Below are 26,572 nucleotides of genomic sequence, written 5' to 3'. Positions count from 1 at the left end.
TGTTCGCCGGCTCTCTCCTGATGTTCGCCCTCCTCGTCAGCGCTCTCCTGAGGACATCCTACAGCCTGTGGTTCCTGAAGAGCGCTTAGCGCGCCAGCATTCTTCTGCTCGCCCTTCTGCAGTGTTAGCGCACAGGCGCTCTCCTGCTCGTCAGCGCTCTTTTGAGGATTATCGCCCTCCTGCTCGCCAGCGCTCTCCTGTGGTCTCTGACCATCCTGCAGTCCATGTTGGTCATCCTGCGCGCCATCAGTCTCCTGAGCTCTCTCGCGATCCTCATCCTGTGTCTACGCAGCGCGTGTTTCAAAAGCACATGTTCGCCCACGCGCCTACGATCTTCCTGTTCGTGAACGCGCCGCGCCACCTGTTCCTTCACAGGATCTCACGCGTCGCCCCCTTGCTCGCCAGCGATCACCTCCAACGCTTCTTCGACCAGAGGTTCTTGAAGGACATGGTTCGCCATCTACTAGCTCGCCATCGCGCGATCATTCACCTACACGTCTTGCGCGCTATCGCTCGCCAACACATCACCATGCGACAACGCGCCATCACTCACCTGCGCGTCAGCGTTCGCCAGCTCACCACCGATCGCCTGCTGATCTACGCCGCCAGCGACCTTCCTCGCCCACGCGGCAACGCGTTCCCTCGCCATCGTGCCAACGCATTCGTTCGCCGACTCGGACACGCGCTCGTTCACCTGTACACCCTCGCGCCCACTCGCCTGCGCGACCGCTCGCCTGCACGCCCGCGCGACCGTTCGCCCTCGCGCGATCATCGTTCGCGGCGAATTTCGCAGCCAGTGGTAGCAGCAGGAACGCGTGTTCCTAGACAGCGCTCGGGATCGCCTCCACCCAAACGCAGGCCTGTACTGCAGGACAAGGAAGACACTGCGTAGAAGTTAGTGCATCATTCTTCCCCCCCTTCTTTTCAGGCAGGTACTGTGGTGTCCACTCCAAAGGATCGCCCGATCCCTTTCCCTCCATCGAGGATTTCGGACTCTGTGTCCGTGGAGCAACAGACTTGGTTTGGTCCTCTGATGCGGGCGTTAGTGAGGGTTATGAAACCAGCACTCGCCGATCAGGGCAACAAACCAACGGCTGCCTCTCCTACGCTGAAGAGAAAGAGAGGAGTGGACTTCGTGGTGACTTCCCCCAGGGCTAAGTTGGTTCCCAAGAGGTCTGTCGCGAAGCCCCCTTCTCCTGCTCGAGTGCTTTCTCCTTCTCCCGTGGACGAGGCGTTTCCGTCCTCGGGTGAGTCCAGTGAAGCGGTAGTCTTCCCCTCGGCACCAAGGGGGGAGACTTCGTTTCATGGAGGAGAGTCGTCTCGTGAGGAAGGGGCTCCTCGAACCTCTTTGTTGGGATCCTGTATCCCTCCCAGGAGGGAATCCAAGGACTCCAAGACCGTCCCGAAATCATCTTCGAGGATTCGCCAGGAACCCGCGGCTCCCCGGGGGAACGTCCATGCTTCACCCCAGGAAGAGATTCCTGGGACAGGAGACTTAGCTGCCAGCCCGCAAGGAGGAGATCAGCAGGAATCCGAACATGCCTTCTGGCAGGTCCTGAGCCTGATAAGGCAACTTAACGGGCTTATGGACCCCGTGATCGCCCCCCGTGAAGGCAAAGACACTATCTTAGATGAAGTGTTTGACGTTCGGAAGGCCCCTAAGTCCAGTGCTGCTCTGCCCTGGTCTCGGGGTCTGAAGAGTGCCAGAGCTAGGGCCAACGCTCAGCTTGCGATTCTTGCCTCCTCCAGTCGTTCCTCTGCCGGGAACAAGCTCATCCTTCCTCCTCGTCTTCAGCAGAGGAGGTATTTCGAGATCTTGGGTGAGGCCAGCCTCGCTCTTCCTCTCCATCACTCTGTGGAGGAGCTGGCGAAGGGAGTTCCCTTTGAGAAGCTCTCTGCCCGGCAGGTGTCGTTCTCGGCGGCAGAGATCCTTAGCCATGAAAAGGTCGCTAAGTGTGCCATGCAGGCCACTTCGTGGCTGGACTTTTGGCTTGGAACTCTGGGCATCCTATTGCGCTCGGAGGACTTGTCCAAGGAGAACAATAGGAAGGCCCTGGAGACCTTCTTACTCTCGGGAACCCACTCCATCAAGTTTTTGGCGCACCAGGTTACCACCCTGTGGGCCAACTCGGTGTTGAAGCGGCGCGATGCTGTGACCGAGAGATTCCATCCGAAGGTCCCCGCCGTGGATGTGTGTAGGCTCCGACATGCTTCCCTTCTGGGGGAGAACCTGTTTGAGCCTCAGGACATGGAGCGAACGGCTGAGAGGTGGAGGAAATCCAGCACGGACTCCCTCCTTCATAGGGCCCTTACAGCTCGGCCCTATAAGCCTCCAGCTCCGCCGCAACAGCAGCAGCAGCCTCGTAAGGCTCTGAAACAGACACCAGCAGTTAAGAAGGTGGTGTCTAAGCCCCAGCCCTTTCCAGCCAAGGTTAAGAGGGGCGGTAAGTCCTCCAGGGGAGGCAAGACTCCTAGGGGTGGCGGCCGCGGCCGCAAGCCCTAGGGGTGGCAGTCCCCCTGCGTGTCCACCTGTGGGGGGATGCCTTCAGCGTTGCGTCCGCATATGGCAGCAACACGGGGCCGATGCTTGGACGGTCTCAGTGATAGGCCAAGGCTATCGCGTCCCGTTCACAACATCTCAACCTCCCCTGACAGCGAATCCAGTGTCGTTGAGCTCCTATGCCACGGGATCGGCAAAGGGGCTGGCCCTTCGGGCCGAAGTCGAGACCATGCTCGAGAAGGGTGCTCTCCAGGAGGTTGTCGACGGCTCCCCAGGCTTTTTCAGTCGACTCTTTCTTGTAAAGAAGGCTTCTGGAGGCTGGATACCTGTCATCAACCTCTCAGCTCTGAACGGGTTTGTCAAGCAAACCCGGTTCAGCATGGAGACAGCAGACACGGTCAGACTTGCGGTGAGACCACAAGACTTCATGTGCACACTGGATCTAAAGGACGCGTACTTCCAGATCCCAATCCATCCGTCTTCCAGGAAGTACCTGAGATTTTGCCTAGACGACAAGATCTACCAGTTCAAGGTGCTGTGTTTCGGTCTCTCCACAGCTCCTCAGGTGTTCACCAGAGTGTTCAGCCTGATTTCATCTTGGGCGCACAGGAACGGCATTCGTCTCCTTCGTTATCTGGACGATTGGCTGGTCCTAGCAGACTCAGAGTCGACCCTTCTTCGGCACCAAGACAGGCTTCTGGATCTTTGCCAGGATCTGGGGATCGTGGTAAACCTCGAGAAATCCTCTCTGCAGCCGTCCCAACGACTGGTTTATCTAGGCATGCTAATAGACACCAATCTCCACAAAGCCTTTCCATCAGACGACCTGATAGCAAGGCTGAGGAGGGTGGCGGAACCCTCCCTCAGGCAAGAAGAGCTCCCTGCCCAGTCGTGGCTGCGTCTCTTAGGTCACCTATCCTCCCTGGCTCGTCTGGTTCCAAACAGCCGCCTCAGGATGAGATCCCTACAGTGGCGGCTCAAGTCCCGGTGGAATCAAGAATCCGATTCTCCGGACATTCTGATCCCAATGAGGTCTTTGGAACAGACGGACTTGCGATGGTGGCTGGTCGACGAGAACCTTCGGAAGGGAGTGAGTCTTCTCGTCCTCCCCCCGGAATTGACTCTGTTTTCGGACGCGTCAAAAGAAGGGTGGGGGGCGCACGTTCTGAACCAGAGGGCCTCAGGCGTTTGGTCAGAATCAGAAAAGTGCCTACACATCAACCTGCTAGAATTGAAGGCCGTCTTTCTGGCTCTTCAGCAGTTCCAACGGTCCCTGGCGGGTCACTCCGTGGTGGTGATGAGCGACAACACCATGGTAGTGGCTTATATCAACAAGCAGGGAGGCACTTTTTTGCAGCAGCTATCCCATCTTGCAGTAGAGACTCTGAGGTGGACCGAAATCCACTCGATAACACTATCAGCTCGCTTCATTCCTGGCAAGAGGAATGTGCTCGCCGACAGTCTGAGCAGGGCCTCGCAGATAGTGAGTACCGAGTTGTCTTGGGATCCTCAGATAGCCAACAAAGTCCTGACTTTGTGGGGTTCCCCGACTGTGGACTTGTTCGCGACAGCATTGAACTTCAAGCTGCCCCTGTACTGCTCCCCAGTCCCGGACCCCAAGGCACTCTGGCAAGATGCTTTCCAGCAACGGTGGGACAACATCGACGTGTACGCCTTCCCACCGTTCTGTCTGATGAGAAGGGTGCTCAACAGGACCAGACTATCGGTCAACTGTTCGATGACTCTGGTAGCTCCGCTATGGCATCACGCGGAATGGTTCCCGGACCTTCTGCAGCTCCTGACGGAGCTCCCGAGGGAACTCCCTCCACGACACGAGCTTCTCAGACATCCCACTCCGGCGTCCATCACAAGGCCGTAGCCTCGCTTCGGCTTCACGCCTGGAGACTATCCAGCGTCTCCTCGCGGAGAGAGGCTTTTCGCAACAGGTTGCGGAGAGAATGTCTCGGCACCTGCGAAGGTCCTCTGAGGGAGTGTACCAAGCAAAGTGGAGAGTCTTTTGTGGTTGGTGTCGTGGGAGGGGTATCTCTCCACTCGATGCCACTATTCCAGCAATAGCGGACTTCCTCGTTTATCTGCGGGAAGAAATGCGCCTTTCTGTCTCGGCAGTGAAAGGCTATCGCTCAGCCTTAAGCTTGGCCTTCAGGCTGAAGGGCGTGGATATTTCTTCATCGCTAGAACTCTCTTTACTCATACGTAGCTATGAGCTTACCTGCCCCCAGTCGGAAGTGAGACCTCCTCCTTGGAACGTGGTTCGAGTCCTCAGGTCTCTTAAGAGACCTCCCTTCGAACCATTACGCCAGGCCTCCGATCGCCACCTGTCTTGGAAGACGGCTTTCCTACTCGCTTTGGCTTCGGCCAAGCGGGTTAGTGAACTTCATGGTCTCTCGTACGACATCGCCCATTCAAGGGGATGGGGGGAGGTAACGTTCAGGTTCGTCCCTGAGTTTGTTGCCAAGACTCAGAATCCTGGAGTGCCGGATTCTCGGTTCGACTCTTTCAGGATCGCGAGTCTCCGTTCTGTAACAAGCGACCCAGACCAGCTGCTACTATGTCCAGTGAGGTGTCTGAGGCACTACTTGAAGAGAACGGCTGCAGTCTGTCCTCGAGTGCGAGCTTTGTTTGTGAGCACAGGCAGGACTAAGAGGAGGGTCACCAGGAACACCATCTCAGCTTGGATTCGAAGGGTTATCCACCATGCCTTGAATCCGGACCCACCTCCGTCACGTCGCCCTCGGGCACACGATGTCAGGGGTATTGCTACATCCCTGGCCTTCAAGAGAAACTTCTCTGTGACGCAGGTACTTCAAGCTGGGGTCTGGAAGCGTCAGATGACCTTCACAGCCCACTACCTGCAAGACGTGACCCACAGGAGCCTCGATACGTTTTATATCGGCCCTGTGGTGGCTGCACAACAGCTGGTCTAACCTCAGGCTCCTTTTTGGACAAGTAGCAGTAGGTTGAGGGCGTTGTTACCCGGTCTTAGTCTGCGTGAATGAAAGAGTATGTCTGACCCTTACTTCTTTCTTCATTCTCCCCTCTCTTTGGGGAAGCAGCATCCTGGTCCTCGCATAGCTGACCTCGACCTCTGCAGGTAACCCATGCTTCTTTGTGCTCCTAGTATTAAGCTTAATACTGTTGCGTCTCCCATACCCTGACGAGGTGGTATTGGGAACGTCCTATAATAGAATCCCTATCTGAAGGTCTCAAGGTCAACTTCATAGGACGAGTCACACTCTCCTCCACATACTGCTAATGTAGGCCACTCGTTCCTAGCGATGCTAGGAACTTGTGAGGTACAGGGGCTCCTTTTCTCTAGTGCTGCTCACTGAGGGATTGAGCCCCCGGGCAAGCCGAAGTTAGTAAGGCTGGGGACTTTCCACCCTTCCTAAGGGGTAAGTCACCCAATGTAAATAGCGTGGTTTGTATTTCGGTTACGGAACAAATGACAAATTCGAAGATAATTTGTATTTCTGGGTCGAACCTGTGACGGCCGGCGAAAAAGTCCTTCTTTGTACTTTTTCTGATATAAATCTTCCAAATATACCAGAGAAAATTAAAAGCATGGAATGCAGAGGTTACAACCCTCGCGCGAGCACCTTGTTGGTGTCGTATATCTAACAAGGGCGTTTGTAAAACACTATTCACAGGCTGTCTTCCATTTAGATAATCCCTTCATCAAAGGGGGAGGGCCGTGACAGGCCCTAGAGAATACAGTTGGGTTACCCTACCGACACCCACCACTCGCGCTCACTAGGTCATCCTTCTGTGTTGGACTTGCCAGCAAAGTTTATAAGTGTTTTGCCCAGTGTTTTTCGAAGTGATTGTCGTTTATTCAACATGACTGACGTTGATACTTCACCCTTACCAATGTTAAGTACCATAGTTTGTTTTGGCAGCTTTTGACAGTACCGGGCATTTGTTCTGTTTCCAATATGGTGGTTTTTAGTTTTGGAAGCGATTGTCTTGCCGAGGTATCGGCAGCCATTTTGGGTTATGTTCGCTTCGGTAAATATTCTAGTTAATTTTGCCCATCTGGTACTCTGTCATCTTGGTTATATCACTTACGTTTTATGGCCTTTTATTGTTATCATTAATTTTTGCTATGGTATTTATTTGCTTGCAAGTCCAATTTGGACCTACGAAGAATAGCGATTTAAAGAATAGCGAATTAAAGTTTAGCGATTTAGTCTGTTAGTTTGTTCTCGCCTCAGAGGCTTCGATTTAGACTATATCCTTGTTTTTTTGTTACGTTATTCTTCGTTCTTGGTTATTACTAAGAAAAGCAATCAATTTTATTAATGTTCTTGTTTTATTGTGTGATGTTAGTTTTTTATTATGTAACCTTTAGAGCGAAAACAGAGACTGCTCGTTCCCTGTTCTACAGATATGAGTTATTCCTTCTCTCGTTTTCTTTGTTAGCTCGAGTAAGAGAGGTGAATTTCCCGTTCTCCGTTTTTATACGATCACGAGTTATTCAAGCCTCCTCTTAGTATCAGAGTTGATGATAGTACGTTTAATATTATAAACGTTTTTATTGATGTGGTTACTGTTAATATAGCTAACACTATTAATAGGTACGTTAGTGTATGAGTCATTAATTGGGGTCGTTTTATACCGACACCCTTAGCTCCGAAGTTATGCTTAGCTCCGCCTTGAGTTATGCTCCGCTATATGGATACTCATTGGGTGAGAACTAGTTAACGTTCAGGAGCAGATTTTTTGGAGTGCAACGGTGTAATCCGGCACTCGGACTCCGGCTGAAGCCTTTTACACACGAACCTTTGTCATGTTTGATCATAATTACACCGTTACGGCCGGCTTCACGGGAGATAACACAATCATTCATTGAGGTTAATGTTATCGTACCGGGAACGGTCACGATATCACGGTGACGGGCCTTTGCTACCGGATCTCCGGTACAAACAGAGATCAAGCAGACGGCCAGAACCGGAGTTAACAATGTGATACCGATGAAGACTTCACAGTTTCATTATTACGGTCCCTTTTTCATCGAATCTCCGGCTTCACTGGAGATAACACAAACATTCAGTATTAGAGAATGTTATCGTACCGCTGAGGATCACGTTTTCACGATGACGGACCTTTGTCACTAGTTCTCCGTTACAAACAGAGATCAATCAGACGATCAGAATCAGGGTATGAACCCCTTTTTCATAAATAATCACAATATCGTTATTACGATCCTTTTCATCGAATCTCCGGCTTAACCGGATATCGTACAGGCGATCAGCATTGAGGTTAATATTAGTTTTCCTCTGGTGTTCACGTTGTCACTATGACGGACCTTTGTACCGGGGATTGTTACCGGAGCTCCGTTACAGACAGAGCTCACTCAGACCACGGGTGGCCAATCTCTTGTTTTGCTGTAAAGGAAAGGATTTAACATGAATACAAAGTAAACTGTACTTACTTTAATGACACTTTGAATTTGCGTTGGTATTATTCATTAGTTATTCTTGAAAGTCCAAATAAAAATATATGAACATAACTATGCCTATATTTATGCATATATTTAATTCTAACTATGTATAAATATGGATAAATATCCATACAACATCGTGTTCAAATAGAAATAAATTGATTATGCCTATATTTATGCATTTTCAATTCTAACTATGCCTAAATATGAATAAATATCCATACAACATAGTGTTCAAATAGAAATAAATTGATTGTGCCTATATTTGTGCATATTCAATTCTAACTATACCTAAATATGAATAAATATTCATACAACATCGTGTTCAAATAGAAATAAATTGATTATGCCTATATTTATACATATTCAATTCTAACCGCCATCCCTGACCCCCAAGTCAAGTCCTACCTCTAAGTGAAGTGAAGCAAGTCACCGGTGTGTGGGGGGGGGGGGAGGGGTAGCAAGCTACCATTCCCCTACCCCCCGCTAACTAGCGGGGGGGGGGGGGTAATTAACCCTCGTTAAAACTATTGGCTCGTCATTTCAGCTGCGCTAAAAGGTAAACCCAATGTAAAAAGCTAAGGTTTGTATGGTTAGGAAAAATACAAATTATCTCCGAATTTGTCATTTTGGGAGATAAAGGTATAATAGAGGCAAACCTTTACCTGGTGCGTATATGTGTAGTGACATAAAGCAGGAGACCAAAAGCTTCTTAATGATTCACTTGGGAGTTAATTAAAGAGTATTGATATTCTTGTGCTGAAGAGAAAACATTTTATCAAGCTGGATGGGTATGTGCACTTCTGTTAATTACTCTGAACTTTGTAGATCTTAATGCAGGTGCATATACCCAAAACATCAAGGGACTATGATCAGATATGTAGATAATTCATGTTCTTAATTGGGAAGTAAGAAACTCATATTTTAACTAATACATCAGTTATAAGTCAGTTTTTATACCAAATGTCATTTTTTAATGTTTGAATGTTATAGTTATACATACAAATATATTAATTTTACAGGACAAGAGGCACAACGAGATTCGCAGCTTCATGCAGGCAGCAACTACATTGATAGTCCCCATGGCTATAGAAAGACCTTCATCTAACTGTAGAAAGTGGACTCCAGTTAATAAACATTGCAGCTACAGAAAAAGACATGTCTTCAATCTCCTAGACTTGGGTAAGAAAATATCTAAATTTGTTACATGACCAATGTTTTAATTATAGGCTTTCTTGTGAATCAGTTTTGAGATCGGATGGGCTACTCCAGGTAGTTGAAATCCATTTGCAAATAAAGAGAAAGACCAGGAATCATATGATAAGTAATGTGAGTGTGGTTATGCTAACTAAAGTCCCTGTTTCTTCACTTTTCTCTATTTTCCCCATTGGGGAAACCATAGTTTCCCAAGAAACATAATTTATTTTGAAATTAGTTTTAGCGTGATTCATTTATATCTGCTGTAGTGCAAGGTTTATTACACTAGTTTCTTTGGTCCCACCTAAATCCTAAACCAAATCTCTCACTGGGGTCCTTAATAATTATTTGTTCCGTAACCGAAATACAAACCACGCTATTTACACAGGGGTTTACCTTTTAGCGCAGCTGAAATGGCGAGCCATTAGAATTTAACGAGGGTGTATTACCCCCGCGCTAGTTAGCGGGGGGGTAGGGGAGTGGTAGCTAGCTACCCCTCCCCTCCCTCACACACAGATGAATGCCCACTTTCACTTTTGGCTCGGACTGTGACAGACGTCTCTGTCTTGGTCCTCTCTTGGCAGCCATTGTTTGTTTTGTCTTTACTTAATCGCTTACTTTTCATTTACTCAATATATATGTAAACATGTTTTCATGTTTGTATACATATTTGAGTATAGAATTCTCTCTCTCTCTCTCTCTCTCTCTCTCTCTCGAGGTCGTTCACCCTTTTACTACGTGTTACTACGCCCTTGTAGCTTCCTTTCCGTGTGGGGGGGTTGCTACGCCGTACGTTTGTCTCAATTAGTTTATGAATCTAATTGTATTTGTTGATTTTTCAGCTTTGTAGAACGATTCCTTTCGGGGTTTTCGTTCTTTCTTTAGTGTTCATTAATTTTTAAATTACATAATTACATAGTTACATAATTATAATTGTTATAATTCTGTTTTGGTTACAGCTCTCCTTCCGTGAGTGTAAGTGGTTGTGAGGGCACGTGCCTGTTGTGTAATTCTTGTTTCCTTTCCCTCGGGATTCCTCTTCGGAGCCTTCCCGGGGGAATGAATGTGTACTAATGTTTTTTTTTTTATTTTTTTTTTTTACAGTTACCGATCTAGTTCGTTTCTGTAATATGGCAACGGTGTGAGCTGTCTTGTTGAGTCCTGGGGATTCGGCTGTTGCTGCCTCCCCCTTGTGTTTTCGTCAGGGGCGTGTCTCCTTCTACTGGAAGTAATCCCGTGACGACGACAGCTCTCCAGTTCATTTTAGAACTCTCAGGAGGCTTGCCTCCTTGGGCAGGTAACTTTCCTTCCGAGGGAAGTTTTTCCTGTCCAGGCTTGAGTTTTTCCCCTTATGGAGGGTTCTCCTCTTGCCTTTTTTTCGTGCGACTATGCTCTTGGTGCTGAGCGGTCACACCTGCAGTTTCGCTCAAGGGGCTGGGCAACTGCAGGAGCTCCTCTTCGGAGGATTGCTCCTTTTAGGTCACTGCTGACCAGTCTCTTCTACGAAGTGTTTCTCTTTCGTTCGCGAGAGAGTACACTCATAGAGACTCCTCTTCGGAGGTTTCTTCTGTTGCTGTTGCTGTTGGCCTCCCTCGCCGTAAGGCCCACCGTCCGCCTCGTCGTAAGGGCCTCTCATCTCCCTATAAGGGTGCTTGAGGCGCCTTTTTGAATCTCCGTTTGCAGCCTACAACTCCTTTTTCTCGATCTTCCGCCTTGGTGCAAATGGACAGCAGTCTAATCTCGTCTTCCGACGGGCAACGGTCTTCTCGACGGACAACGGTCTTCCCGACGGACAGCGGTCTTCCGACGGACATCAGTCTCCCGGCGGACAACAATCCCTTCGGGGCAAAGGGTTGCCTCCCACGGGGGTTCTTCCCTTGCGTGTCGGGGCTTCCCTGCGCGCCCTTCTGCTGTGTTTGCTCCTGCTCAGTGTTAGCGTACAGGCGCTCTTCTGCTCATCAGCGCTCTCCTGTTAGTCAGCGCTCTCCTGTTAGTCAGCGCTTTCATGATGATCATCCCTGCTGTTCCTGTTGGTTCCTGTTACGCGCCCTGTGCGCCCACGTTCGCCCTCGCGATCTAGAACTTCGGTTCAGGTCGGGGTCAAGGACTCTTCTTCTATACGCAGGCTTCCACACGTAGCCTTCTGCTCGTCAGCGATCATCAGCCCGCCAGCGATCATCAGCTCGCCAGCGATCACCTGTCTCTCGGCGATCTCCGGATCGCCCACGTGTGTTACAGCCGGCACGCCAACGTTCTCCAACTCTTCTGAAGGAACATGGTTCGCCAGCTACTAGCTCACCTGCGCATGCTGATCGCCATCGCGCCACCCTCAACTGCGGATGCTGATCGCCATCGCGCGACCCTCAACTGCGGATGCTGATCGCCATCGCGCGACCCTCAACTGCGGATGCTGATCGCCATCGGGCGACCCTCAACTGCGGATGCTGATCGCCATCGGGCGACCCTCAACTGCGGATGCTGATCGCCATCGGGCGACCCTCAACTGCGGATGCTGATCGCCATCGGGCGACCCTCAACTGCGGATGCTGATCGCCATCGCGCGACCCTCAACTGCGGATGCTGATCGCCATCGGGCGACCCTCAACTGCGGATGCTGATCGCCATCGCGTGACCCTCAACTGCGGATGCTGATCGCCATCGCGCGACCCTGCACATGCTGAGAGCCATCGTGCGATCGCCCACCTGCAGAGGCTGCTCGCCATCGCGTGACCGCCCATCTGCAGAGGCTGCTCGCCATCGCGTGACCGCCCTCCTTCACATGCTGCTCGCGATCGCTCACCTTCGCATATTGCACGCCAACGCACGATCGCTCACCTGCGCATGCTGCTCGACCATCGCGTCGGCCTAACACAACGCGCCATCGCCAACCTGTGCGTTAGCGCTCACCAGCTCACCACCGATCGCTTGTTGATCCATATCGCCAGCGGTCTTCCTCGCCCACGCGGCAGCGCGTTTCCTCGCCATCGCGCTAACGCTTGCGTTCGCCGCCTCGGACTCGCGCTCATCCACCTGCCCACCCTCACGACCGCTCGCCCGCGCGACCGTTCGCCCGCGCTACCGCTCGCCTGCGCGACCGCTCGCCTGCGCGACCGCTTGCCTGTGCGCCCGCGCGACCATTCGCCTGCGCACCCACACACCCACGTGCCTGCACGTCTACGCTCATGCGCGTCCGCGCCCATGCTCTCCAATGTTTGCCCACACGCGAACCAACGGTTTTCCATCGCGCGGACGGATGGTGTTCCGTCGAGCGAACCTACAGTGTTTCTTCGCACAAACGTCGGCTTATTTCTTGCAGTATCCATTGCTCGTCCATGGGTTATCGCTCGCCGACCACCAGCTCTCGCCCTTCCTACCACGCTCGCCCTCCTTCTGCGCTCCTTCGCTCACCTTCGTTTGCGTTACCGCGCATGGGCGCTTCCACGTTCGCCCACGCGAAAATCTTTGAATTACCGTCGCGCGAGCTCCAGGGCGATTGCGACCACGATTCCCAATGGGGTTTTCGCAGCATGGCCAGCCTGGCGAGTTCTTCTGGAGTGTATTTCCAGAACACGGCCTCACCCCGTAAACGCAGAGCATGGCACTTGCAAGAATAGGAGAAACTTAAGGGAGATCTGAGCAACACTCCTCTTTCCTGAACCTGGGTTAGCCCTTCCCCGTCATTCCCTGGAAGGATTTTTGGCGGGGGGGCTTTCCGTTTGAGATTTCTCCATCGGACAAGGGGTGACTGCTTACCCCTTCCTCTGGGAGCTTACCAGGTTCTTTCCCTCCTCGGTTACGGCCCGAGGTTTGGTTCAAGGAAGCTACAGGAAGAGCATGGGTACTTTCCTCCTCTTGAGCTCAGGCACCTTGGCCTTTCGTCGTTAAGTATCTAACTTGCGGACAAGCTCGATGTTGTACCATCTGGACGCGCTGACTGAGGGCCTCCTTCGGGTGTCTCATCTGTGGAGGTCGACGACCTCAGACATCCTTCCATCCTCGAGAAGAGTTTGTTTGTGCCCAAGGACAGAGACTTAGACAGCGGCTGTGCGGAGGAAATCGACTTCCGTTTTCACTCCTCCAAGGCGCTTTCTTCCAGACTCTGCAGGGCTCCAGCGCCCTTTTCTTTCAACCACGTCGGCCTAAGTTATCGGCTACGACAACTGGGACAAGGTGTCCAATTGCAGTTTCCTCCTGTCAGGAACAGATGGCACGGGAGACTCCCCCGGGGGGGCATAGTCCTAAAAGGAGTTCACGAACTCTAGGATTGCAGGTTTTTCTCTGGGAGGATGCTTAAGGTTACTCATCCGAATGACAGCTTCCCGATGCCCATTCCCGCACAATCTCTGTGATCAGCCAAGGATATCGCGCCTGCCGTCTCTGTCAGCGAATTCAGTGTCTCTGAACCTCTATGCCATAGCGTCAGCAGAGTTGCCCGGTTGGGCAGAATGATCCATACCTTAGGCGAAGGTCTTCCTTAGGATCATCGACGGCTTCACCCCCGGCCTCCTCAGTCGATCCTTTCTTGTAAGAAAGGATCTGAGAGGGGATGTCCTTAGACGACCTCTCAGCCCTGATCAAGTTTGTCGAACAAACTTCAGCCAGCGTAGACCAGCAGAATCGATCAGACTGGTAACGAGGCGACAGGACTCCTTAAACCCTGGATCGGAAGGACGGGTACTTTCAATTTCCATTCCATCCATCTTCCAGGGTGCTCGTCGAATTCAGCCTAGACTGCAAGTATTCCTGCTTATGATGCAGTGTGGCTATCCCGCCGTGGCATAGCAGGTTTGTTTCCCCAGAGAACTCTCCCTGCCTTCCTCTTGGCCGCTCAGGTGCAGGCTTCCGCCTCCTCTGCGGTTTGGAGGGCTGGTCAACTCCGGTAGGCTCGGGTTCGACCTTCTTCAGCGCCGGGACAAGCTTCCGGACGCTTACCATGAGTGTGGGCTCATGGTATTTTACTTGGAGCCTTCTCTTCCTCTGCCTCAACATCTGGAGTATCTGGCCATGATATTGAGTCGACGGCCTTACCACGTTGGAAACCCCGCTTCTCGTCCGTCCAGCGAGGTTAAGCAACGTCGGTACTTGGATGGGTGACCACCTGGGGACGCCAGATTCTGTTACCACATCCTCCGAGCCTTCCTTTCGGTTGACTGTGGCAAGACTGAGGAGAGTCGCAGTACCTGTTCTCAGTCAAGCAGAGCTTTCAGCCCTACCTTGGAACGTTTCCTAGTTCTCCTTTCCTCATTGACCCATCTATAGTCCGAACGGTCGCCTCAGGATAAGTTCCATGTGGGGCGATCCAAGTTCCGGTGGCTTCAGGCAATGTTTAACCGGACTTCCTGGCCCCTATGGAACCAGCGGAACTATTAGACCTGCAATGGGTGTTGACCTATGGAGCCTCTTGATGGTAGTGGATATTCTCGTCCTTTCCCCACATTCTTGATGCTGTTCTCGGACTCGTAAAAGGAAAGGGGGAGGCTTGTTCCGGTCCAGGCCTATGGTCAAGACCTGAAGGATACCTCTCCATCATTCAGGCAGGCTTAGGGGCCTTAGTCTGGCCCCTCTACAGATCCTACAGCTCCTGCCGAGTCGCCCCGTGCGCGTCGACTTCATGATTCTGGCGTATTCTAACCAGCAGGGGACGCATTTTCACACCTTTACATCTTGCAGTAGAGATACCGGGATGATTGAGATTCTCTCAATACCACCATCGGCTCTCTCATTCCAGGCAGGGGAATGTTCTCTCAGACTATCCGAGCAGAGCCTCGTAGAGAGAGTGTACCTGGGGGTCTTTGACCTTGGGTAACCAGCAAGTACTGGTCTGGGGGACCTGATCGCGACAGCTTGGAACTTCAAGCTTCCGCTATTCTTCCCCCCAGTCTCAGACCCCGAGACTCTGGCAAGATGCATTCCGGTGATGGTGGGACAACTTCGACGCCTGCGTCTTCCCTCCTTTTTGTCTGTGGACAATGGGTCTCAACAAGACCAGGTTGTCTGTCAACCTTTCAATGGGAGAGCTCCACTGGGACTATGCGCAGAACGGTTTCTGGACCCTCTGCTTCCCCTAACGGAACTCCCGGGAGAGCTTCTCCCACGGCGCAGACTACTCAAGCAACCACACTGCGACATCTCTCCCGAACCGGGGCGTCACTTCGGCTTCATGCCTGGAGACACTACGCCGCCTCCTCAAGAAGAGACAACCCGCTACAGTCGCGGTACGGAGGTCACGTCATCTGCGATAGTCATCCACAGGGGTCTCCCAGGCAAAGTGAAGAGTCTAAGGTGGTTGGTGCCGTGGGAGATATACCTCTTCCCTTGAGGCCTCTTCTCCAGCAATAACGGTCTTATTGCCTTTCGGCGGGAGGAAACTCCTTTCCGCTCTCGGCAATGAAGCCTGTCGCTCAGCCTTTCCCTGACCTTCAGGCTTAAAGGAATAACTTTTTCCTGCCCGCTGGATCTATCCTCGCTCATGCGAAGCTACGATCGTCCCTGCCCTAGTCGGAGGAAGACCTCCAACTTGGAGCATGGCTCGGACTTTAAGTCCTTTAAGAGATCTTCTCAAGACCCTTTACGACAGGCCTCGGATTGTATTCCGCCTTGGGTCTCCTGCTCACTCTGGCCACGGCCAGTGTGTAAGCAATCTTCTTGGTCTCTTACGACTCCCCCCTTTTTAAGGAAGAGGGGAAGGCAACATTCAGGCTCGCTCCTGAGTTGTTGGCTAGACTCAGAATCTGGGGGTCCCGGCCCTTCGGTCCGATTCATTCAAGATTTCGAGTCTCCATTCTGTATCTGATGTCCCAAGACCTTCTCTTTCTTGCCAGTAAAGGAATCGAGAGGTTAGCGCTGGGAACAGCTGCAGTTTGTCCTCAGGTGCAGCCGATTTGGGAGCACAAGGAGGACATGGGGGAGAGTCACCAGTATACCTCTTCAGCCCGGACTCAAGGACATTCATCTCGACCTGTCTCCAGACCCTCCCCCGTCACGTCGCCCTACAGCACGATGTTGGATACATCGCGACGTCCCTCGCCTTCGAGTAATACTACTCTGACGCAGGTGCTACAAGCTGGAGTCTGGAAGCGTCTAATGACCTTCGCTGCCCGCTTCCTGCAGGGCGTGACCCACAGGAGTCTCGATACGTTTTCTATCGCTCTGTGGTGGCTACACAACAGCTGGTCTAACCTCAGGCTCCTTTTTGGACAGGTAGCAGAAGGTTGAGGGCATTGTTATCAGGTTTTAGTCTGCATGAACGAAAGAAGTATGTCTGGCCCTTACTTCTTTCTTCATCATCCCCTCTACGGGGAAGCAGCATCCTGGTCTCTGCATAGCTGACCTTAAACCTCTGCAGGTAAACCATGCTTCCTTGTGTTCCGAGTATTGAGTCAATACCCTGACGAGGTGGTATTGGGAACGTCCTAACCCAGAGTTCCTTCTGGAACTCCAGGTCAACTGCCTAGGACGGGTCACACTCCTTCCTTCACACACAAGCTTATGTAGGCCACATGGTTCCTTGCGTAGCAAGGAACTTGTGAGGTGTAGGGACTCCTTTTATCGAGTGCTACTCACTCGGATTCTGAGTCCCCGGGTAAAGCCAAAGCCAGTATGGCTGGGGACTTTCCACCCTACCTAAGGGGTAAGTCACCCTGTGTAAATAGCGTGGTTTGTATTTCGGTTACGGAACAAATGACATTCGAAGATAATTTGTATTTTTCCTAACCATACAAACCTTAGCTATTTACACATTTTCCCGCCAGCCCTGTCCCCCAAGACAAGTCCTACCTCTAAGTGAAAGTGAGCATTCATCTGTGTGTGAGGGAGGGGAGGGGTAGCTAGCTACCACTCCCCTACCCCCCCCCCCCCGCTAGCTAGCGCGGGGATAATACACCCTCGTTAAATTCTAATGGCTCGCCATTTCAGCTGCGCTAAAAGGTAAACCCCTGTGTAAATAGCTAAGGTTTGTATGGTTAGGAAAAATACAAATTATCTTCGAATTTGTCATTTTGCATTTATAAAGCATGAAGAGAAGAGTTGCTGTATGCAACTTTATGATTACCGCTGAAAATGAGGAAGACTTACAGAGAAGGGCTTTAGAGTGGCTGGAAACTGGAGAGTAGTGGGTTGAGGGAAATGTGGGTAAGACTGAGATCATGATGAGCAGTAAGGAAGACAGAGACAGGATAGCCACACATGAAAATGGAGGCTCGAATATAAAGCAGGTGGAACAATATAGATACTTGGGATCTACTATAAGTCAGGAGAGTGGATGTGAGGCTGAAGATGAAAATAAGATAAAAGCCACCTGGGAAATTGGAGGAAAGAAGCAGGAACAGAGATGAGACTGTTCAAGTTGATTATGGGAATATCGCTGATTGAAAGATTGGAAAAGTGGTGAATTAAGAAGAATGGCAGGAGTAGCAAAGATTTGAGAGGTAAAATGAGTGTCACAACTGGGATAGTGTGGGCACATGCTGTGGATGGGCGGTGGGAGAGGAATGTGGCAGGAATAGGAGAAACCTGTCTTAGGAGGAAGATAAAGAGGGGGACAGAGAATTAGATGGCGAGACAAGATGAAAGATGATATGGAGAGAAGAGGTTTAGTGGGAGAGGATGCTTTGATTGAAGGCATTGAAGTGGGCGCATTAGGCGACCGACCCCTTAATTTAAGGTTAACATTGGGAAAGAAGAAGAGGAGCAGCAAGCAGAAATTAGTTCGGAAGTGTCTTTCGCATAAGGTAAGTTTTATGACAAAAGAATAACAGTTTAGGGTATCTGGTAGGGAGGAAAAGAGATTTTCCTCCTTTGGAATACCATGTATTACATATTCATTTTGAAATAATTTCTTAACCTTCTTGAAATGCATGATGAACATGAACCATGTGGGATTATGAAATTTGACCCTTAGATCCCAACACCATGGCCAGGTAGACTATTCAGAGCTGAAAGCATTATGAACTGAATGTTTATAGGGGGTGAATATCAAGATGGAAGAAAGGAGAGGTGAGATTCTTGAAGTAGAAGACTCAAGAAGTGCATTCAACTGTGAGCCAAAGGGACTGCAAAGATCCCTCAATCTATATTATACAATGCATCAGTTCATATACAGTGATGATTCTAACCTCCTCCCCCTTACACTGTGATACATACCTTATATTTGTTCCTACAAAGATACAAATACTCCGCCCTTTACTATGGTTATTAATTCCGTCATAGCTGGAATCTAATCTAGCCATAAACTTTTTAACACAAGGTATTAACAACCCTTCCCTAGTTAGGGGGGATAGCATGAGATAGACCAGCCACCCCACTCTCACACTGTGCATTATGCCAATTTTGATTTTGGCTCAGTAACCCACTTTTCTCTGGCTGTAAACTCCCTTTGTTTTTCTTTGCATGTGAGCTTAATTTTCTGATGACTGCTAATAATGTGGGTTTGTCCTAGGATAGCTGGCCGCTCTTATGGCACATTTATGTCGGCAAAGGACACTGATCCTTACAGCCTTCGTCCTGCGTGCAGACAAGACTCACACACTCATATGAAGTGTCGGGATTGGTCATCCTCCCAGTGTGAGTGGTAGGGTAGGTGACGGAAGGAGTCTAAAAGGGATTATTCACCTTTGGGGTCTTCCTTGAAGTCTAAGAAATCCCAGCTTTTTTCTCCACCACTTCATTCCTTCTCCACTGTCTCTGCTCATTCAGCATGCTGTGGAGGATGGTCAAGCAAAAGGGATGACTATTTGACCACCCAGACAATCCTTTGGTGCAGGTTACCCCTTCGCTTCCCCTAGTAAAGTGGCATGGCCCCTGCCCATGTCGGAGTCTAGTTCGCTTGATGCTCTGTTTCAACTTTGGCCTTCCTTTGACTTTTAGGCCCCCCTCTAAGGAACAGCTCATAGAGGTGCTTAGGCTTGGGGAAGAGCAGGAGTGCACTGCTGCCTCCTGAGGGATTGACCACCATGGCCTCTCCCCACTGTCAAGCCTCTGGGGCAGTGTTCCCTCCAGTAAGTCTCAAGCCCCTTACTGATAAGTTATCTCAAACTCGTCCACCTGGAGAGTTGATGGCAGGTTCTCTATGAAGTCCCAGCTATGCCCTCAATTCCCCCAGGGTGAGCATGCATGTTAAGCTTGCTCAGCTTGCCTGTCTTGCTGAGCGCTCTGGGCTCATTCAGCATGTTGAGCTCACCCAGCAGGAGACATTTTGGGCTCCTCCACCCTCACCTTTCTCGCCAGCATGAGAGAGCTTCCACACTAGAGTGGTCTCCCCCTCTAGTACCTTGGAAGCTGATATTTGACCAGTCAATACCCTTCTCTAGCTCTTCGGAGTTCTCTGGTGATTGTGGCCAGCGATGCCCTGTAGTCACAGCCCTTTGCCACCGTGCCTCTAAGGTACCACAAGTCTCGCAAGTGCAGTTCCTTTTGGGATTCCCCCTTGGGCATCTACCCTTCTTTAGGAAGCCCCGGGAAGTACTAGCTCTTCAGAGCATGTGCGCTCACAGGCAAATGCAAAGCTACTTGTGAACCTCCTCTAGGTTCTTTTGTGAGTTTTCTTGCACCATGTCACATTGATTTGTCTTGTGAATGACTAGTCCCTTTCAAGGTGGTGGAGTCAAGTGTGTCATCACGTGTTCACCAACCATGTGCAAGCATGGTGTGCGGGCGAGCTCCTACTGCTGACAAAGTACTGGTCACTTCTCTCATAGTATGTTCGCCGAGAGAAACAGGTGATCGTGATCAGCGTACATGTGAGCGCTCACCCCAGAGAGATCCTGCGACCATCCCTTCATTTGCAAAGGAAGCTCTATTGTATCTAAAGTTCATTCAGGCTGTAAAACAGATGGTTGTTGACGCTGTTACAGTGCCACCACCTGCGATCTCTTCTCGACCCATCTCTAGCCCTCTTGCGGTGTCTGGCTCTCCTTGGAAGTTACAGGTCACCCATGAATTCTAGGTATAGGAGTACTGCCTTCAGGCAAGCTAATTCTCCTCGTCCTGTGGTTCCTCCTTTGCCGCTCGGTCGCTCGTTTAGGTTCCAGAGTTACCTAGATTCTAAGGCATCCCATGATCAGCCTGATCTCATTTGGGAAAAATTGGGTATTCTCCTAACTCAACTAAGAAGCGAAGGAGACCGAGGCAGGTCTTGTTCATGGACAATTACCAGTTGTCCTTGGTGGAGTTTGTTCAAACCAAACTATCTGCTCCACCCCCAGATCCTCTGTCTTCCCTGTACCCCAGCAGGTTTTTCAACCAGCAGGGGATCCTCAGAAGGAGACTTTCTCCCTTCCTGCCTCCTTAATGGAAAGTACCAGGAGTGGAAGGATACAAAAACTCTTACAAACAATTGGGCTTTGTTGGCTCTCGATGTCTCAGAACAACGGAAGGGCGTGCTTGGTTTGGTTCCAGATACAGAACCTCCTGTCTAGGTCTTGTGCCCCTTTTAGAGTACCCGTTGATGAAGCCAACCCAACCCAGGCTCCTATGGGTGTGAGCTTGGAGTTAGACAAGTCTAATGATGAGGAATCGGAACACTAGGACAGTGTGCTGCCTTTACCTGCTAGCCTTAAGAGAAAGTCAGATAATTCATTCATGCAAGTCTTGGAATGGGAATGGAAGTTCTTCAGGGCCAAACCTTGGATGAGCTTAGTCCCATTTGCGCTCTTTCCCCCTTCTTTGACACAAGATCTAACGACCTCATCTTCCTTCACAAAGGGATCAGCAAAGGGTCTTGCCCTTTGGGCAGAAGTCCAGACCATGTTGGGGAAGAGCACTCTTCAATAGAGGATGCCAACGGCACTAGTTTCCTTCACAATCTAGATGATTGGTTGACTCTCACAGACTTAGTGGAGACCTTTCTTTTATACTGAAACGGATTTCAGCCATCAACAAGGACTGGCACAGCTTGAGATGCAGATAGACACCCAAAGAGACAAGTTTTTTTCTCCGTCTCAAAGTAAAATAGAGATTCAAGGGAGCGGCCCATCCCTTCCTCTTAACCTGTTGGGACATCTGACCTCTGTGGAGCATCTAGTGCCCAACGACTGTCTTTGTATTTGACCTCTCCAGTGGCAACTAAAATCATTTTAGTTGCAACACAAGAATCCTCCATACCTCCAAGGTCTGATAGGATTGAAGAAGAGAGACCTAAGTTGGTGAGTGGCTAATACCAACTTTTTCAGGGATTTACACCTCTTTCCCCCTCAGGATTTGATATTCTTCATGGAGGTGTTAAAGGAAGTGTTTTGGGGACTCACCTACTGCAGCATATGGCCTCTTGGCTATAGTCCTATGCTGACCAGCAGTGCCACATAAACCTCCCAGAGATGAGAGCAGACTTTCTAGCTCTCAGGCACATCCAACAGCAGCTTTCAGGTCACTCTGTGGTGCTGACAAGCAACAATAATTCGGTAGTAGCATACCTAAATAAGTAAGGAGGTTCTTTTTCATAGCTACTCTGCCAATTAGCCATAGAAATACTGCATTGGACAGAAGACAATTCGATAGTTCTGTCAGTTGAATTCATTCTGGGCAAGAAAAACACCCTATCCGACAATCTGAGCAGGAAGACTCGGATAGTTGGCTCCAAATGGTCTGTACATCCTCAGATTGCCAATAAATTCCTGGCTTTGTTGTGTTCGCCAATAATATACCTATTTACGATGTCTCTCAACCAGAAACTTCCTTTGTACTTCTCACCAGTATCAAATCCCTAGGCATCTCTACAAAATGCCTTTCAAGATCCATAGGACAACCTGCACATCTATGCATTCCCACCCGTTCTGTCTAATAAGGAAACTAATCAATAAGATGAGTGCATCACAAGATCTTTCTATGACTCTAAAAGCTCCTATGTGACAACAAGCAGAATAGCTCCCAAACCTTCTACTTCTGCTGACAGTGGTAACAAGGGAGTTGCCTCCCATCCACAACCTACTCAAACAACCTCACACAAAAATATACCCCAACTCCGTTGTGTGCCTACAACTTCAGGCCTGGAGGTTATCCAGCATCTTCTCTCACAGAGAGACTTCTTGCATGTAGTGGTAATAAAGATATCTTGATACCTTCGTAAGTTGTCAATCGCCGTCTGCCAGTCGAAGTGGACTATCTTCTGTGGTTAGTGCTGTGGTCTCTCCTCGTGATGCCATTTTTGCAGTGATAGTGGAGTTTCTTTAATACCTGGGGGAGGAAAAGCTGTGATCAGTCTCGGCAGTGAAAGGCTATCGTTCAGCCTTGAGCATGGCCTTTAAATTGTGAAATGAATTAATATTTCTTCATCGATGGAATTGTCTCTCCTCATACAGAGTTTCAAGCTTACTTGCTCCCAGTCAGAAGCTAAACCACCTCCTTAGAATGTAGTGCTTGTCTTATGTTCTCTGAAAGGAGCTCCTTATGAACCACTAGGTCAAAGCCTCCAATTGTGACTTGACTCTCAAGACACTTTTCCTTCTTGTCTTTGCCTCGGCTAAGAGCATCAGTGAGGCACATGATCTTTCCTACAACATAGTCTATTTAAAGGTTTAAAGGCTGCCCGTGAATGGCAGAGGCAAGGGACAAAGACATTGGCATAACTAGCAGGATAATGCCCAAAAGAATGTCCATATGTAGCCTGCATATGATCAGTGCCCAAGGCCTCTGCAATCAAGCTAGGACCAGGTGGGGTCAGCTGTGGCCTTCCTTGGGGCTTGTGAGTTCCCACTGCAAGGAATGGCTGCTTGAGGTCCTTTGGATGGTCTTCCTCCCAGAGAATACGGAGATCATGTACCGAGGAGTCTCCTGTGTCTCTGCCTATAGCGACCTCAGCTTCTTCTCCACCACCGATTGTTCATCCTGCTTTGACAGACAAACGCAAGCAGTTACAGATGAGTATGCCTCGGGATTACCTGTCGGGGGATCCTTCTGAGGTGAACCCAGAAACTAGCTTTGATTACGTTTCACAACTCAAGCGTGCAATGCTGACCTTCAACCTGAGCTTGCTGAGCATGTTGAGAGGAGGCTGAGTGCTCTGCTCGGAGGTCCCCCTCCAGGTGTCAGGAGGCCACCTCATTCGTGAAAAAGGCAACCTTCACCTGAATGGTCGCTCCCTGGGGCTTCCACAAGCGTGTGTTCGATTTGTTGTTGCTGTGCTCAAACTCTTTGGAGTGTACCTTCTCGGAGGTAGACGACGATGGGGTTAGGTAACAGTTAGCAGCTCCAACCCAGCACCGTTGTGTCCATAGGGCATAACAAAACATTCGTTTTTTTAAGAATTAGTTCCTTCAGGATCTCTGCCCAGTGTTTCGACCCCTCACAAGGAAGAACCTGCTGTTTTGCCTTTGCGCCAGCATATAGCAAGAGTTCAGCATTCTTCGCCTCCTTGCGAGAGAACATCTCCTCGCTTAACGAAAGGAAAGGCTGCTCGCCAACCTTCTGCGGAGGGAGCTCAAGCAAGTGCTTTTTTCCAGAGTGCGCTAGTGTGGAGAAACACAGACTCTGATTTAGCAGGCGTGTCTTGCGCGGTGTTGCGCACCTATCCACCAAGCGAGGTGAGCAACTGAGCTCCTCCACCTGATGAAGGTCTGCCAATTCTCTCGCCTACGCACCATGCGCACCATAGCGAGTTTATTAGACCCTACTCACCAACGTGTCAGGCTTCGACATCACAATTATCACAGGTGAGCTATACCTCAGTACCTCACACCCACTCACAAGCATGCTATGTGCAGGTGATGAGACAGCAGATACAGGTGGGTTCCACCTTACCTGCTCGCACATGTACAGGTGGGTTCCACTTTATCTGCTCTCACCTGCACAGGTGGGTTTCACCTTACCTGTTCTCACCTGCACAGGTGAGTTCCACTTACCTGTTCGCCCCTGCACAGGTGTTCACCATGGCTCGCTGTCCCAGCGCTTGCCCCACCAATGTTCACCCCAACAACATTCACTTTGCCAGCTCTCACCATCCCTGGGTACGACTGCATTGGTAGTATTACCCATTCTATCTTCCCATCCTCATACGGTAGGTCGCAAGCACACAGTCACTCGCGATAGACAGGCTGTCTACTCTTCCTTCTTTAGGAAAACAGAGCATGGAGATGAACTCTACGTTCCAACTAGTCATGCTCTTCCTTTCTTAGGCACTCCACCTGAACATAGGGAACACTCTTGTGGCACCCCTTTGTACGCCATTGCCTTTTTGAAGGATTCACCGGGGTTTTCCGGCCTGGTGCAGGCAATTCAGCCGGCAGTATTGGGACCAACCTACGATCCTCCAGTGCTACCTCAGCAGGGTACTCCAGCTATCCCTTTGTAGGTTTCAAAGTCCTCTGGAAGGAGTATTCGTCCAGCTGTCCCAAGACACAGTAGCACTGCTGTTAAGTAGATACTTCCTTCAGCGGCACCTCGCCTTCCTTCCCCACGGTGGTTGTTTAAGTACCTTAGTACAAAGGCCTCTAAGATCAGCCAGGACTCTGAGTGGGAGAGGTTGGGCATCATCCCGATTAATTAGCAGAAGAGGAAACGAGGTCACCAATCAGCTATCCCCTCAGGGGTCTCTATTTATCCCAGAACCATCAGAGGCTCAAGATCTCCATGAGGGTCTCTTTCATGAACCACTATCAGAAAGCCGATAGACTGGGATCAACAGGAACTATCTGCCTTAGCAGTGGAGTTTCCAGCCCCTCCTCCCATGGCCTCCAAGGATGTAAGATTCAAGGAACTGGTGAGTAAGGAAAATACTTCTCTCCTCACGAACTTTAACATCCACCAGCTAGAGTGAACGGATGCAAAGACCATTCCAAAGAATTGGCACTCAATGTCTGAGCAGCCAGATCCGAAGAAGGATCTTCTGGATTCCAGATTCGTTTCTGTAAGACCAGAGCATAGCAGCCTCCCTCTTTGGTCTCAGACCTCTGATCATAGAACAGTTGACGACCTTGACCCACTGTAGGCTCCTATAGATGTGAGCTTGGGGATGGAGGATCCATTTGACCATGGTTCAAAACACTGCGAGGGAATGCTACCTGCGTCCACCAGTCTAAAGATTTCTCCCTTGAATCAGGAAGATTACAACCCCATCATTTTGCAGCTGCTCTCGTGCATCCAGAAGATCAACTCCTTGAGAGAACTGGATCAGGTTCCAGCTTAGGGAAACAACACTTCTTAACCTTTTTCAATAACACCCCCAGACCCACCAAGAATAAGGTAGCCTTTCCTTGGTCTAGATACTCATGTTTTCTAAATTTGCATCGCTAGTTTTAGTATCTACTCTATATACAATAGACACACTTTTTGGTAGAAATTCTCGCAAAATTTGCAGCCTATCCAAACTTTGCCCTTTCTCTGTCTGGATCCTTAGGTGGGGCAGTTTTCCGTCATGGTGTAGTTATATTTTCACTTATGTTCCTTCATAAAAAACAGCAACTGTTTTAAAGTTTTGATCTACGAACTTGAACGACAACAACTCAGAGAGAGAGAGAGAGAGAGAGAGAGAGAGAGAGACGTCTGCACTCCAGCACAACTCTTATCACCTAATTATTTGTTCATCTATACAAATGTGAGATTTTAATCTTATTAATTTCTTAATCCTTCATATTCAATCTAACCAATGCGAGGACGATACTGGTAACATTATCAAGAATAGTATTCATAAAACCATTGTTTAAAGAATACGGTTTGTGATAAGAAAGCACTAATCTCATATTATACATGGCTGCTACTATAGTTTCTGATTATTATCTAAGCTGAACTTTTACATAGTTTTGTTTTCCACGATCTCTGATTATTGTCACTGTTCTTCCATTAGATTTTTAAGAACATCGTGGTATGGTCAAGTTTGTGGTTCAAAAGTGTTGGTTATATTGATCTCTAGAGATGAAGGTGAATATGCTGGTTATTCTAATTGATAATCTAGGAAAGTAACTTATAAAATTAACTAATAATAAATTGAAGGTGAAGAACATTTGGAGTAAAGATATTTTACTTTTCTTTCAGATGTATTTGTTTACCTGCACAATTGAAACTCAAAAGCCGAAGACAGCAAACAAGAAACTTTCTAGTGGGCCACCCTATTTCTCTAATAATATGGGAAGGAGATGGAAGCTGAAAGAATGCTGATGGCACAAGATTAAATTATTCATACCTAAATGAAGGCTGTAATATTTAACTGGCATCAGTTTAAAGATAAGTTCAAATTTTCGTTTAAGATGTTTTTTCTGGAAGTTTACACTTTAGTTAGGTTAGAGTAGGTAATAAATATCTATGGAAGGTAGCTTATGTACAGTGTACATTATAATGTTGAGCTTATACTATCAGTAAAAGTCCAGTATCAAAGAACATCTCTTGAAAATTAGATTGTTCTCAAATTATTTTTTGGTGAGATGGCCATAGATTTTGTCATTGCTATATACTGTATAAATAGTTTTCTGGGTCGATCTGTGACGGCCGGT

General features: G+C 49.4%; 1 long non-coding RNA gene across 1 annotated transcript in view; it reads left to right on the top strand.

The window, feature by feature from the left end:
- LOC137655108 (uncharacterized) overlaps window positions 1-26,300 on the top strand; it is a 59,298-nt gene extending 32,998 nt beyond the window's left edge. Inside the window, exons 2-3 of the long non-coding RNA XR_011046816.1 lie at window positions 8,984-9,143; window positions 26,118-26,300. This is a non-coding gene — a long non-coding RNA (uncharacterized lncRNA). The remainder of the gene's footprint in view (window positions 1-8,983; window positions 9,144-26,117) is intronic.
- Window positions 26,301-26,572: the final 272 nt, after the last annotated feature.

Source organism: Palaemon carinicauda, chromosome 16 (assembly GCF_036898095.1).
Source record: "Palaemon carinicauda isolate YSFRI2023 chromosome 16, ASM3689809v2, whole genome shotgun sequence".
Classification (NCBI taxonomy): domain Eukaryota; kingdom Metazoa; phylum Arthropoda; class Malacostraca; order Decapoda; family Palaemonidae; genus Palaemon; species Palaemon carinicauda.
Note: the sequence above shows the minus strand (reverse complement) of the source record. Positions and strands in the feature narration are given on the sequence as shown.